This window comes from Malaya genurostris, chromosome 2 (genome assembly GCF_030247185.1).
Source record: "Malaya genurostris strain Urasoe2022 chromosome 2, Malgen_1.1, whole genome shotgun sequence".
In the NCBI taxonomy this organism is placed as follows: Eukaryota; Metazoa; Arthropoda; class Insecta; order Diptera; family Culicidae; genus Malaya; species Malaya genurostris.
In genome coordinates, this window is record NC_080571.1 from 297,624,110 (window position 1) to 297,640,039 (window position 15,930).

Below are 15,930 nucleotides of genomic sequence, written 5' to 3' on the forward strand. Positions count from 1 at the left end.
TATTCAACAGCCACCGCTTTTAGGATCTGATCTAAGATCGAACCTAAATGTAAAATTTATTTGAATAAATAAGTTGAAAATTTACAGAAAAGCAATTACCGAAATGGATTTGGATGAATTTTTTTTGCAGGGATGGAGATATCAAATCGACTCCAGACTCGGAAACTGTAAATTGTGCAGAAAAGGTGTTCAAGAAGAAGTATAGGAAAATCGACTGGACACTTTGAATAATACAAAAATAAATTAGAATAAAAAAATTATACGGAAAAATTAAATTTATCAAAGTCTCTAAAATTATTTTGATAATTCTATTTCAAACTCGAACTTAAAACCAATAATAAATTATGGTTTTAGCTAAATTATTTTTCTTCACAAACTTAAAGCTCTGTATATGCCTACAAAACATTATTTCTTCATTTTTTAAAAAGATACTGATCATGGTATTACCAAATACTTGTTTTATGCTTAAATTCAAAATGAAATTATTGAAAAAAATTGATGTTTTCGATTTTACTTTTTCTGTTAATTTTCCAATGTTTGAAAAAGCATTGAACTTTTTTTCTCAATATGTAGTCTTTTAGACTGCCCACTCATTCCCCTGAAACTACTTCATCGATATCATTTTTATACAGTTTGCATTTAAGTTTAACCATTAAACCAATTTAATGGTATCTTCATTTGTATACAACAAATGATTCGTTATAGTTAACACGTGTACAAAGTCTCATCCCAATCAATCGCTCACGAGAATGAATACAATAAAAGAAATTTTTTAGAACCAAGACAACAATACCGGATTTCGTTTGAACAGAAAACTGTACATCGGAAAAAGAAAACTGATTCCGGTTCATAGATTTAGTTAGTTAAATATACAGCTTAACAATGACAAGCGAGTTGAACTTGAAGTAACGATGACAAGAAACTTGACTATGTTACAAATGAGTATATGAGATCGAAGCTGTGTAAATATATTCTAATATTATTCAAAGCATAGACAAATCTGGAAAAGTTTTGGCTAAATTTGGCTAGCTGCCACTATATTTGAGTGGCAAAAGGTGAATTTCATCGAAAACGACTTCACCTAACCTAATTACTGTTAATTTCGCTGGATTGAGAAAAAGTGAATAGTGCCTCGGGAAACTTTAGAAAGATTATAATAACCGCGCAAGTTGACGAATGAAATATCCAAAATATGACACGAAGTGTTTCAAAATGAGTTCGTCATTTCACCGAATAAGACTGTTGACATTTTTTTTAAATTTTTGAAACTCTTCATTTTGATAACTCCATTGTTTTATTTCCTCGAAAAATGACCCCAACAAGAGTTGATTTCATGAGTTCTGATATTGAGTGAATCGTTACGGTCCAGAAATTGACTCGAATCACTGCTCTCACGAACGAGTACTGATTCGAAAGATGAATAGTCACAAGATGAAACATCAGATCCGGAAGATTCGACGAATTGTCGCTGAGAATTATAACGCCTCCAGCTCTGTATACTTAATGGAGACACTCAATGTTTCAATCCATTTGTTGCAGACGTATTCCAGAATCAACGTGTGGGTAACGATTTGCGTTTATCTTTTACATACACACTTCAATTAACTACGACGTTAAAATAAATCGTACCAACACAGTTTTTTTTAAATAAATTAAAGTAGCCGATTTTTTAAAAGTTGAAGTGGTTTCAACTTGTTGCATTAAAAAAATAAACAAACGTATACTAATTTATTTTAACATCCTTCATTCCTTTTAATATTATTTAAAGATATTTTTGTATTTTTCCGATTTTCCACATCTTTTTTATTGTGAGAAAATCAACAGAAATGATAAAGGTGTCAATTATTTTTAGTTAAAATAATCAAAGCATGAAACAAATAGTGAAAAACCGTCATTTTACGATTGCTGGATTCTCCGTAAGAATCATGATCATAATTAGCATTTCATTGCACTATGATATAATATTTTCGAAGGTGTAATATATCCCGTCCCAGCATGTTGTATTCTCTCATTCCTAGTTGTCAACTACGGAAACTACTGATGGAGACATAAGTTTCAAAAGCAGCATGGATGAAGCTGTCAAATAAAGCATCGGTTCTGAAATGCTGAACGCTGTAGGAGAGATGAGGAAGTTTTTCTTTTTCGAGAGTTGGTTTCCGTGCGTTCCAGCAAAGTACACACGAATTTCGTTTTGTGTTTATCGAAAAATAAAAACTTGATTTCGTAATCAACATATATTTCCGAAACAAAACTTTTCGACGAGAAGTTCATTTGTGGGAAAATTTCTATACGTCGAATATGTATGCGTGCCCGATGAAAGATTTTCCGAAGTAAGATTATTACGAGACACAAACCTTATGTAGGAATTATTATTAGTTATCAGGTGGGTATAAAATTCGTGAAAACCTGTGTTGTACAATAACGAGGTAACGATGTAACATCAGTGTTATGGCATTTATTTTCCTTGCGCCAGTTACACTCCACTAAGCTCAGATGATTATCAGAGTCTGGTTATGATGGATTCTGGCGAGCGATGAGTAAACTTTAGTTAGGTAGGTTAACGGTGAATCGATTACGTTGCAGAAGGTAATATCGTACATTGTTTCAGCGAGTTATATATCCGTTGCTGGGCACCACAGGAAACCATATTGAGTTAATAGGAAATTTGCGTAATCAGCATATGAACCAGGTGCAATTTCTGACGGGATTGACTGATATTGATTAATTTCTATACACAAAGATTATTTAAGCGATTGGCAATCAATTTTTCATACATTTCGGTCTGGCAATCTCTTCTTGATTCTGAACTACTTTTTAATCAGGGAATGTAACCGCCCATCTGACTTGCTCTCTAGACTACCCGGTTTACAAGTAAGAGGTGACGACACGTGGAATTTACGCATCGCGCCATTCGCCATCCGGTCCGTCGCCAGCAGCAATCAAAACAGCTGGCGCCAGAGTCCCGGTGTAGTGGCGACATTTTATAACGACGACACTGTTGTTGACTGACCAAAACATTGGGTTAAACAAATCAAATCGAAACAGCGCGGTATTTTCGCGGCGGTCCAATCTTAAATTCTTTTCCCAGTCGTGCCTCCCCATTTTATAAAACCTCTCCCGAATGATCATCCGAGGATCCGCCGAAAGGCAGTGTGGGCAGTGACAAAGCGTGCGTGTGTGTATGGAGCGAGATTCACACGCCGTACAAATGGGTACCATCAAAATAGATTCATTCAAACGTGTTCTTTTCTGCTCGTTGAACGCATATTTTTAAGCCATCTAACGGAGGATCGTGGGAGAAGGAAAGTATATTGTAGCAACACGGGTCGCACTTGAGTTGACTGGGGAACCAGCGCAAGAAAATTGAAATTTATCTTTATTCGGATGCCATATTTGTGTGAATCGAGCTTCACCGTTGATGCTGTCGTGTGGGATGGGACAAAGAGAACAATATTTCTTGAATCAATTTTCTTCCGGGAGAACGTGTATAATACATATTAAGCAACAATATTGACTTCTCGTTATAGTTCGAGTACGACCGACAAAAATATCTCCTATCCTTTAACCGCAATTCCTGTTTCATTTTTCATAAATTCGAAATTGCTGATTCTAGAGTCATGGCAACCATCGGAATCCGGAATGTTTAACTTGTGCAGAGAAAAGCTGGCTCGATGAGGTTATTTTTAGGCGAAAATAAGATGAACCGAAAAATCCGGCCAAATGTTGTTAACTGCATTCTATTGAGTGAGTAAGTGAGTGAACCGCAGCGTTCGATTGTTTATATAACAGCTCACTGTCATTGGATGGCCATGGCCGTTCGTTAAGATAAGTAAGGTATGTCAGTAAGATAAGACAGCAGACTGCTGCTAACGGCGATAAATATGTATATGGAGTGGATTCCCTAACGCTTTACATGTATAGAAGTTCAGTGATACTATAAGTATACGCATACTTCAGCAATGATTTTTTCTAGAATTAGTCAAACGGGAACGGTGATCTACTTACGGGAAATAGAGTCTATAGAATTTTTTTTATGTGTCGGTTATGTCCTGAAATACTTTACATTATTGTTATTATTCTTTGTAATTAATAAAGTAATTATCTTCACTGCCACATTTTCCCTTGTCAAATTTATATTCATTAAAATGTTCTGTTGACTTGGATCAGTTTATAACTTTGCATTTGTATAGGACGGCAGAAAATGAAAGCTTTTACTATATTTATTTATTTCAATCGTGGCTATCATTGAACAATTTCAAAAATTACCATCAGAAAAGGTGGTAAAATTAGGAATGACTTTCTCCGATTCAGGAGTAACTTTGTACATATCGTTAGTATGGCAAACCTTTAATTTTGTATGGACAGAAATACCGATTCGACTCTAAAATAAGATACGCAGATAAAAATGTTTTAGCGCTTCATCAATAATTGGTAATTAGCCACAAATACGTAATATAAAAAAAAACACTAACATTAGAATAGGACTTCACAGATTAAAAGCGATAGATTTGCTCGTAATGATCATTTTTTACTAGATATAGTCGTTCTCGTAATATTTAGATACGAAATATAAAAGGAACCGTAGTTTCTGTAAAAAATGTGCCGTTTTAATTTGAATCGTTGTAATTCGAAAACTATCAATTCGATAAAAATAGTGTTTAAGAAAAAGTTGTGGGAAATCAAGTTGACACTTTACAATTAAAATTTATATACACTGAATAAAAAGTTCAAAGTATTTTCAAAAAATAAAAAACTACCCGGAAAAATTATAATTTGAAACAAGAGCTTCTCTAAATTTTTTGCAATATTTTTATTCCGCTATATTGCAATTTTTTTTTTAATTTTTAAAACCAACATCTGATGTTAATTTTATTAGTGCCTTTTATAAAGAAGCTAGTGCTCAAATATTATAAAAACATTTAAAACTTCTAGTTTAAGATGAAAATAGTCATTTCAACATCCGAATTCGATTCAGTACTACTCGAATAATAAGTGATATCAATAACATTACCTTTTCGTTTTATCTTTCTGCTATGTAAGTTTGGCAGTTGTCGTTTAAAAAAAATTTTACCCTCATAAAACTATGAATAATCCGTTTTAAAATAATATATTCTATTTTAATATTTTTAACAAATATTCAAGCAAAATGTAGCATTGTATGGATTAAAATTATAGGTTCGTGGTTGCAATTATTCTAATACTCTCCCTTCTTTTTTTGACATTTCTTGGAGCATTACACATAATTGTTGTGGGGCATTTTTGTGCCTTTTGTTGTGCGGCATAACACTGATTTCGGAATGAGTTCGTTTTTAAAAATGTGTTTTTATCAGTCAATTTTCCTTCCTTCTTCCCAAAACGAATTGTTATAAGGAAATATCTTTGCTTCGGCTTTAAGAAGCCACAAAAAATAGTTTTAAAAATTGTACAACTAAGACAAATAGGGGCACTATTACCCTATATATAGATACCTCAATATTTTCTGGAGAGGGACATTTTGTAACATTTGACCTTACTCACATTTTAAGAAAATGTGTCAATGAATGTAGAAATTTAGCCATTTTTAAGTGTGGTAAAGCAGCGGTTAGACAGCGGATTTAAAGCGGCTAAACTAAATCGCTTTTAATAAAAATAACAGTTCCACTACATTAAAACAATTTCTTGAGCATTTCGCCACTAATACCACGAAATAGTAACAGACACAGATACTAGAGTCTCGGTGTGGTTTTTGCAACCTTCATCAGTGTATAATGGGGTAAAGTGGGTGAGATGCCGTTCTAGGAGAGTTGCCGAATTTTCGAGTTTGTAGTCGTAGAAGTGCTTTAAAGTTGTGAAAAAACAAGCAAGTAAAAGTAGCCAATTAGATTTATTACCGATAGTATATTGTTAGCTCCGTTGCAGTGATCGGTATCGATTTAACTTCGGTATAATTAGCAAAATTGTTTTGCAAATGCTTTGCAAATAGCATTAACCTACGTCTGCCTAACGGTTCATGTTGAGCCGTTAGGTCGCGCCAGCAGTCCAACATAAACTGCAACGCACTGATGAGTCAAAGACGAAATGTAAAATAAATCAAATGAATGATAAACATTGTTTTTCCACCAAACAAATACGTTGTAATAATAAGTGATGTTTCAGTTGTTTTTTAAATATTCACAGTAACAGGTCGTTATCTTAATTTGAAGAAAAAGTGCGGCATATCTCCCCACTGTACCCTACCCGATACACTAGTATCTATATCTGTTACTATTTTGTGACATTAGTGACGAAATAGTGAAGAACTTTTATTATAGTGGAATTTATTGAAAATATTGAAATATTTGTGTTTTCAACTGCAACTCTAGTTGTGAATCATTTGAGACACAATCTTACCGTATTATTTCTGCCCCGACTGAACTAGTGATCATTAATTTACTAACAAGTTTTTATCAGGAGGTGTTTTTCGTAACGTAATTCTAATGAAAGGTTGACCTCGTTAGCAGTTGAAATAAAAAAGTCCAACAAGAGATACAGTTTTGCTAGAACTCTGTTGTGATCTGCTGATGTTTCTGTTACTGACACGACCAGGGTTCCATGAAATATTGGAGGGGCACAACAAATTATTACTACAGATCATTAAACTTTGCAATATATTAAACATTTTTATAGAAAGAGCGGAGACGTCAGGGCAAATAAAAAGCAAGCAAGTTTAGTTTCTCTTCCTAATGTTCTGACACGATCACAAATATTTTCCTTACTATTCCAGTAATAAGCAATATTCGAAAGTGGTAAAGTATAGCACATTTCACATTGTAGTAAATTTGTTTGACAATTATAGTAACTCAGCTGATAAATATGAACGATTACGTAGACGAACTACGAGGATAACGAAAAAAAGTGTTATATCATAAGACACCCCCCACACCATAATATAACATTCCCAACTATTGCTTTAATAAATAAAAGCATATCAAAAATGATTGAAAAATATGACCGGTGAGTAATTACGGTGGAATTAAATCGATTTCGATCGATGCCATACGTCACATGTACACGGAAATGAAAACTAACAGAAGTACATACATCATCCGGTTTTCCGTTCCATAAAATCCGCTAATTAATTCGTGGTATTTTGGTTGCATGTAAACGCTCATTGTGGCCATTTTAGATACGAAGCGCTTAATACTAGGAATTCGACAAAGGTAGCGTAAATATAAAGTAGCTCAAAATAGTCGAATTAATTTCTCCAAAAGAGGTCATATTTCCAACCAATTATAGAAGCCTACTTAATTTTATGTATATCAAAAATAGAGTATTGTGCTCATGGCTATTACTTTATTTGTCATAAAAAGGATGGATAGAATAATGCATATGGTATGTCATGAAACCCGCCAATTTGTTATTAGTTTCACAAAGTTACAGTGATTATATTATTTCAGTTACTAATAACTGACAATTAGTCTATTTGAAGCAAAACTTTCAAGCCTAAAATAAACTCTTATATTATTCAGTTCAATGTTGCATATTTAAAATATTTTTATTAACGAAATTAAATTAGCCAAATTCTAAATTGTACAGTAAAATTTTACAATTTCTAAAGACAATCAATTTGAACCATGAAAAGTGCTGCTGTGTGACCTGCTTTGGATTGCACTTTTCGCTCCATGACAATACATTTCTTTCACTTTACATTGTGGTCGATACGCCATTCTTTGTTATAAAGTTATGAATCACTGTCTCAGTTCTTCGTCATCACCTCGTCGCTTGCTGACAGCAGCTGAACTGGGATTTTTTTTTAAATGAAGTTTTCATTTTGTCTTGGTGTGAAACAAGATTTTCTCGATTCGAAGACGCAGTTGCGTTTTGTTATGTAGTACCAAGGTGGGTGTGTGTGACTTTTTTTGATTGATTTGCTGAAATGGTTTTACGTTTTCATGAAAACGACACCAATCTCAACATGGCCTTCCAACGGTCCACAGCTCGATATTTTAAAAAGTTTAATTTTGCGAAACGAGTATATGTACACTGTTAATTACTTCTGCCGACCTTGTGCTACAAACTGCTAACCGGGGGCATTAACTGAGAGAAACTAATTATGGCGAATATTTATCGGTTCTCTTTGCGTATACCGACAGAATTAGGTTCGTTGTCGCTAATATACTGAGAAAATGAAAAACGGGCAGATAGCTGGGTGAGCAGATAAACATAACATAAAACACCGCAATAAATTTCTGTCACCTGGAACAGTGAAATATTGAGTCGGTGAAGAAAATTTTAAAACATGATACTCTCCAAAATTTCACTTGCTCAAAAAAATTCAAATCTGGTAGAAAGTTCCGCTCACAGTGTTTCAAAAATTGAAAGGCAACCATTATTTCCTTGGAAACTATGGTGCGCTTCGACAGATTAATACTTCCTAGGAGTTACAGAGCTGCACGCGTGAAGAATGGATTGACTCCGACAGACACGGAATAAGTCAGAGGTTAACAACCCTCACTTTACGGAATGTCGGCGCGCGTTTTTTCCTATCCTGGTTGCACGGCAAAAGAATTTACGCGTGGGCCTCCGTGCTATGTCCTTACGGGCAGTGATTCTTCGCTGATCTCCCACGGTTTACACATGCTTCTGAGTCAACGGGGCGTACTTTCATCTGCCATTCAAGGAATGATATTAGAGCAACGTGTGCTGATGGATTGACCTTTTGTACGGATTTATTGACACATTGGCGGTGGGCTTCCGATCGCTATTAAACTGCAATCGGTGACTTCTGTAACCGAGTGGGGTGATGCTGTACTGTTGTACTGTACGTGTACGAAGATATAAATCTTTTTATTCTTGACGACGGTATAGCGGAAGACATCAACATGCGATAAAACATTGTGTAGTAAAATTAAAACCGCGACGACGGTGGCTGCCTGCAAAGTGTGAACAGCAGCAAAAGGAAAATCAACGTCTTCACAACTGCGTGTGTTACGAGCAAAAGAATGTTACCGAACACTAGCACTTAGGCCGTGAGAAAAATCAAACAAAGGAATCAACCAAGAGAATGTCGACATTAATTAATCGAGTTTAATTTTGGCTAAAGACTGATGACACTGAAAATTTCTTATCTTGAAAACATTAAGCAAAGCGTATAACTCTGATGACAGTTGGTGTTTTAAAACGCCCTTCTCTTCTTCTTTTTTTCTCCAATACAAATATATTCAAAAGTTTTACTGAAAACAAACGAAAATAAAACAAATGCAAAATATGTCGCTGATAGGAAATTCTATGAAAAGCATATGTTCAAGATAAGTGCCTTGAACAAAATACTCCTGCCTCAGTATTCAAACTTTATTTTCCACCTTACTTTTGGCATGATGCTCCGAAAAAATTCTTTCCGTGTAGAACGTTTAAACTTAGAGAAAAAAAAATCAAGCACAAAACAGTGAATTTATAGCAAATCCACAAGAATGCTGGGAACGGTAACAGAAGAAAATGTTGTCGGTTGAACACGCGCTCATATTTGTGAGTTGGTGTTGCGTAAAACAACAACAATGTAGACAGATTGATGAAAAGAAAAGATTTCAGTGGGCTGTTTAGTATGACAATTTCATTCCAATTTCTGAAGATGTCACAGATGCAATTCGGGAAACTTCCTGCATGAGATTTTCGGTGAAATATGGCCGTAGTGTTCCATTTATTCTAATTGTCAAATCAAACAAACCATCAAAACGATGAGCGGCAGTTTGTTGGAATTGCTGCGGAGGGGATTTTCGAGAATCCGAACCTGATAATTAAAATAGAATCAACACTTGGTAGCCGCAGTTTCAATAAGATTGCTCTTCTAACATTTCAATCTGTGAAGTATTCTTCTAAGGCTTGTTTGCGACAAAGTCTGGATACCTCTAAATACGTATATCGCTGGAAATACTACACCAAAGCGAGAAATATTTTGCAGACTGATGAACGTCTGTTCATTGTTTAAAATAAATTTTTGGTGATACTACAAGTTTTTAGATCGAAGATGATGTCGAAAGAAGAGCAAGTACGGAAAGCAATTGTGTGCGGTCATAATGAAACTCCAAATCTGTCAATAAAAAATTGGGAAAAAGCTTGGTTTTCATGCAAACACTGTCCATAACGATCTAAAAAAATTCAATATAGCAATACAGTTTGACAGCAGCCAGGAAGGTTGGAAGTGGAACAGAAACGGATCTCGGGAACCACCAGTAGGACGCGATGGTGAAACAAACATTGCTGAAGAGACAAGATCTTTCGGTGGCTGGAAAAAAAATTTTTTTTTATTCCAGATTTAATCTGTTCAGATTTTGAGGCGGACAAGCCTTACTCTACTGGATCTAAGTGCAATAGACAGTTTCTCGTTCGATTGTTACGGTATTATCTGCAATCTTTCCAACTAACTCTTCACATAGAATGATAATGAAAACCATCAACAGCCGATTTGCTTTAAAAAAATTATCGGAAAATACAGGAACAGGCGGTCATAATTAAAAGAGAAACTAAACAAAGAGAAACTTTGAAATTTACACTTAGGATCTTTTCTAATGTTCGTCGAGAATTGGTAAAAAGATTCTGTCACTTGTGATCGATTAATATCACAAATGCTAATGTGGTTTATACGGCAAACTAGGTGAAGTAAGGCTGTGATACATCTGATGATTTTTAGCATTTTCTAAAACATTGATATTTTTACCATACACACAGCTGTTGTTGTCACATTTCGACGATTGGATCCAGTGAAAACTTTTAAGTTAGGTCTAAAACCTTAAAACGTACTTATTGCACCTAAATCAAGGAGGCAATTACTCTGAACTGTGTCTGCTCACTTTTACCTTCAGAAAACATTCAGTGGGTTTATGAAAATTAAGTAGGGATTGTGCGGGATTAATGATGTTGAATAGCTTATAAAGATATTATGGGATTGAGCTTGAGCTTGAGTTTGAGCGACCACCCCTGGTTGCTACTCCGTTACTGATCGGGATTAGCTGAAATTGTACAGGGAGTTTAAAGATGATCCGACCTGGGACTGGTAAATCATCCTTCAATGTACATCTTCTGGTAATTCCAGAATTCATTGATCAGTACCGGCGCCGGCCAGGTCCGAACGTAGATCGTCTAAGGAATAGGAAGGAATGTTAGTCCAACACTTGTTGTTACTAGAGGCCGTATATACTACTGCGCACTTCACAAGTGTCAAGGGAGAAGTATATTTGTTAGTGAAAATTTCAGTATTGGTATTATTCGCGCGCGACTCAGTATGTTCCGATTTCAGGATGCTCGGATGCGCCACTAAACTCGCTAACTTCCCGAGTGAACGTTTCAACAATATTCTTTATTGAAGTCCCGGGAAGTCTTGATTCACAGCTTTTATTCGAGGAAACTGAAGAAAAATTTGCAATACTATTGCGTAAAGAATATAAACTTCCCATTTTTTTGTAAATGAAATTACGTGATACAAAATAAACGAGTGAATAGGATTTAGACAAAATAGTTGACTCATTGCATTGACATATTCTAAACGGTTGTTATAAAATCATTTTAAATCACCAAATAAAGGTCAACAGATTTCACGTGCGTCTTGATTCTGTATTATTTCCGCTTTATTATTTTAATTATTTATTAAAATTTTTAATTGGTTATATTGGTTGATCTGGGCAGCCGGCCACCGAGAAAAATATTAATTTATTGTTTGAAATATTAATATCAAGAAATTTTTTTTACTATCTATTCAATATACCGATATATGTTATCTCTGTTATTAACTTTGTAATATCAACAGATTTGCGCAATAGTTGATTTTCATCATTCAATTTATAATCATGAAAGACAATCAATAACATGGAAGAAGAAAACATTCCAAATACAACTTTTCTCCGCTAGACAGGAATTGATAAGTTGAATGAAGAGATAATTTAGTAAAATAGAGTAATCAGAAGTGAAACATTGAAAATATCTGATAACTGAAAGGAAAAAGAAACTCCTACAATTGTCGCCTTTAACGACATGGAAGCAGGAACCCAGTGGATCAATTCTTGGTTCATTTTTTCCTCCGGATTCCACACGGCGTCTAGGCTGGTATCTCACCCTGAATGGTAACGACTTGCAGGGCACTTCGTATTTTAATTCCCCCACGAAGGAAGTGAGCATCGAAGTGACGTTCATTTCACACATCGAGTTCCTCAAGAAGATGCTGCTGTGGCTGACAATCAGCGAAAAGGGAATGTCAAAGCCGCTCTTCTTTCGCTCCGGACTGGTCGTGAACAGGGAAATTTATCATCAAGAAATACCATAATGCGATGTTTTGGCCGGATCTGGCATCGACCCGCTACTTGAAACGATCGTTGTAGAAGATGGCTTTTTTTTATCACCATCCGAAAAAGTCCTTTTTTTAACGTAAACGTTAAATGAAACGTTTATTTCGTAATGAAACGAGTTTAGAGTGCTTCACACCTTGAATAATTGCCTTTTCAAAACGATTATAAATTTCAAAACTTCGAATTGTTCATAACAGTAAGCTTTTCTTGAGAAAAGCTATAGTCCAATGTTGTACGTATAGTTTGCTATATTTACGGCATTGTTTATAAAGGTTTCATAAAATGTTTAATTCACAAATTTATTATATGTGCTTTTTCGGAGGGAGCGCGCCCCTAGTAGCTCTTGTAATGCACATAGTTACTCAATTGACAGAGCAGTTCTTCGGATTGAAAAGCATAATTGCAGATTCGAGTCATGTATCAGTGGTATACATATTGCTGATCTCGCAACATATTGAGTGAGACAAAATTTAGCTATCATTAAAATTTTCTAATAATTTTTTATTTGAAATATACAGTTTTATCTACCTCAATTCACAGTGAATTTACAGTAACCGGCTTTCTAAGTTGCACATGTTCTCAACTCTTTTTCTACATCGAATTGACAAAAAACCTATTTTAATCCACCCAGTGGTGTAATGATGCCTTTCTCATATTACTCATTACATCATAATTATAATCGTGAAATTCGCAAAAACAACTGTTTATTAAATAGAAATAGGATAATTTGTTCGGATCTAGTCTCATAAACACTATAAAACCGGATCCTGATAAAATGTTCCACAAATTTTTAGGCTATTATAAGACCTTTCATTTGAATCTTAGTTTGCAAAAATCGGTTGAGTTGTTCCAGAGATAATTGAGTGTAAACTTTTTCTCAAATTTTCACATATTACCATATAACTCCGGAACCGGAAGTCACATTCAAATGAAATTCAATAGCAAGCTATGGGACCGTAATACCTTTTATTTAAATCTTAGTTTGTGAAAATCGGTTCAGCCATCTCTGAAAAAAGTGAGTGAATATTTTTTCACTTTTTTGGTACATATCATCCTATATCTCCGGAACCGGAAGTCGGATCGGAATGAAATTCAATAGCAGGCTATGGGACTATGAGACCTTTCATTTGAATCTTTGTTTGTGAAAATCGGTTTAGCCATCTCTGAGAAAAGTGAGTGCATATTTTTGTTACATACACACACACACACACACACACACACACACACACACACACACACACACACACACACACACACACACACACACACACATATTTGCTCAGTTCGTCGAGCTGAGTCGAATAGTATATGACATTCGGCCCTCCGGGCCTCGGTTAAAAAGTCGATTTTCACAGTGATTGCATAGCCTTTCTATATGAGAAAGGCAAAAAAATGAAGTTTACACGACATTGCAATCAAAGATAATATGTAGTTATATTGCAAATCACCGTCAATGAAAAACTGGATTTGGAGGAAATTGAATGCGCTAGGTTTGATTTAATACTAATATTTTTTTTGTGGCTAAACTCAAGAACTCATATACCTCGTATCTTTTAGAGATCAGCAATACAAGAAATCTGTTGTCGAATATATTGACGATTTGTAATTTAAACCCGGCACAAAAGATTTGTAACTAAAATCCGGCACTGGAGATTTCGCATAACTAGAATCAAATAAATTGTTCTACACAGCAAAAAAAAGATGAAACTTACACGACATGTAAATCGAATAGACATTAGTTGAAACGAAAATCTGATTTAAAATCATGATTGATGTAAAATTACATTAATAATAATTTAGTTTTTTATTGAAAAAGACTGTATATTTACAAACCGTTTAGTTTTGTAATGTAACTTTCCATGCAATTGCCTGCTCCAAATATGTGCATGAAAATAAATGTAAATTCACAAAATATTTTTATCTGTGTATCGAATAACATTAAACCGCTTTCGGATTCGTTTACCAGTTCCGAAGTTACGAGCTAAGAAGTGTTATTGGCTATAGAATATCTTGACGCAATGAAATGTTAAATATGAGAAAATATAATGCTAAACTGTCTTGCGGCCTTATTAATAAATAGTTTTGCAAATGTAGTTCATTTCATCGAAAGGTGCTTTCCAATTTTGATTTTAGAGTGCACGCTTACCGGGAAAGTTCTCACTATAACATCCCGAGAGCGTTGATACTCATCATTAACCAGGATGCCTACACGGCTTCTGAATGATGCCAACCGAAAATCACCCACCTTTAGCTCCACGAGAACCTTACATCTGTCGAAGATATTTTGTCACACGCCTCGTGCGTCAGTACATTACTGTCAACTTTCGAGCTCGGCGCCCATCATTTAAATTTCGAATGTCGGGTTTACTTCATTTTAAAATACCAAAATATGATTCACGACTTTTAGTGAGTACTCATTCACAAATATTGGCGAGCCAAAGCTCATTTCCGTCAGAATTTTCTACTCTGCCAAGCAAGCTACAGACAAAGAATACCTAATGATCTATGCAAGCTGCAACAATTATGATTCCGCCATGGATAGTACCTGATTTGAGCTTCCTTCAGTGTAGGTGTTTCGAGGAAAATATGAACGACGAGATAATTTCAATTATGCAGAAGTCCAATTTTTAATAGTGGGTGGTTGACATAACCACCTACTCGAATTGGAACTTTATGGTTCTTTGATGTGGTGGAAAATTAAAGCTAAATATCATCAATTGTCCGAAAAATCTTTTTCAAAACGCCTACCTTGACTGTTATGGTGTTTCACTCCGGTCCTTTTAGATATTGGATATATCCGGTAGATAATGATAGTTCTTTGTATTCTCACTTGATGCTAATTATGCTGTCTTTTTCACAAACACTCGATTTTGCAACGATTTCACTGAACTTCACTTGCAAACTGGATAATATTTAAACTTATCATATTTTGCTTCACAGTTTGCCGAATTTTCATTTTGCACTGAACCAATTTTCACTTAGGTGGTACCTATGTTTGGACACTGTTTAACGTTTCCCTCAGTTCCCGAAAGAAATCATCCATGATAATATGGGAATTTACACCAACACACTAATGAGGACGCTTCCGGTATGAGAAGGAGAGAATCAACTTGTTGCTACCACCTTTTAAAGGTATATATTTTGAAAATATATTCGTGGCGTGTTGCGCGAAATGCACTGGGGAAGCTACATCAGCAGACTAAAACCAGTTCAAGTGATTACCAGACATATATATCTCGAGCCGAACACGATGGGTGCAAACACTGTTTTCATTTTCACCGGTAGCTGCCGTGCCATAAACACAGGGAGGAAAATTATAGCTAACGAAAAACTCGCGCATGCGCTTACTACGTACAAGACATCTGTAGAAGCATGCGGTAGACCGTTCCAACTTGAATTGGTGGAAATTCCGATCAAAACGAGCTCCGAAAAACGTACCAGCATAGATTACAAGAAGAAAAAAAATCTCTCCCTGTACAGAGGAACAGACGTTGCACGCCGTTTCAGATCAAAATTTGTTTGTTTTTGTGGAAGAAACCTAACAAAAGGAACCAGTACTAGAATACAGAATACAAATCCACAACTGCGTGATTTTCACGCGTAAGCTTAAGGTTTTGTACAATAATGAAATTTACGT

The 15,930-nt window shown here is 35.2% G+C and overlaps 1 protein-coding gene across 1 annotated transcript in view; it reads right to left on the reverse strand.

Moving 5' to 3' along the window:
• LOC131430682 (ras-related and estrogen-regulated growth inhibitor-like protein) overlaps nt 1–15,502 on the reverse strand; it is a 48,319-nt gene extending 32,817 nt beyond the window's left edge. The window contains exon 1 of the mRNA XM_058595833.1: nt 15,042–15,502. The gene's annotated coding sequence lies outside the window, so the exon portion shown is untranslated. The remainder of the gene's footprint in view (nt 1–15,041) is intronic.
• Nucleotides 15,503–15,930: the final 428 nt, after the last annotated feature.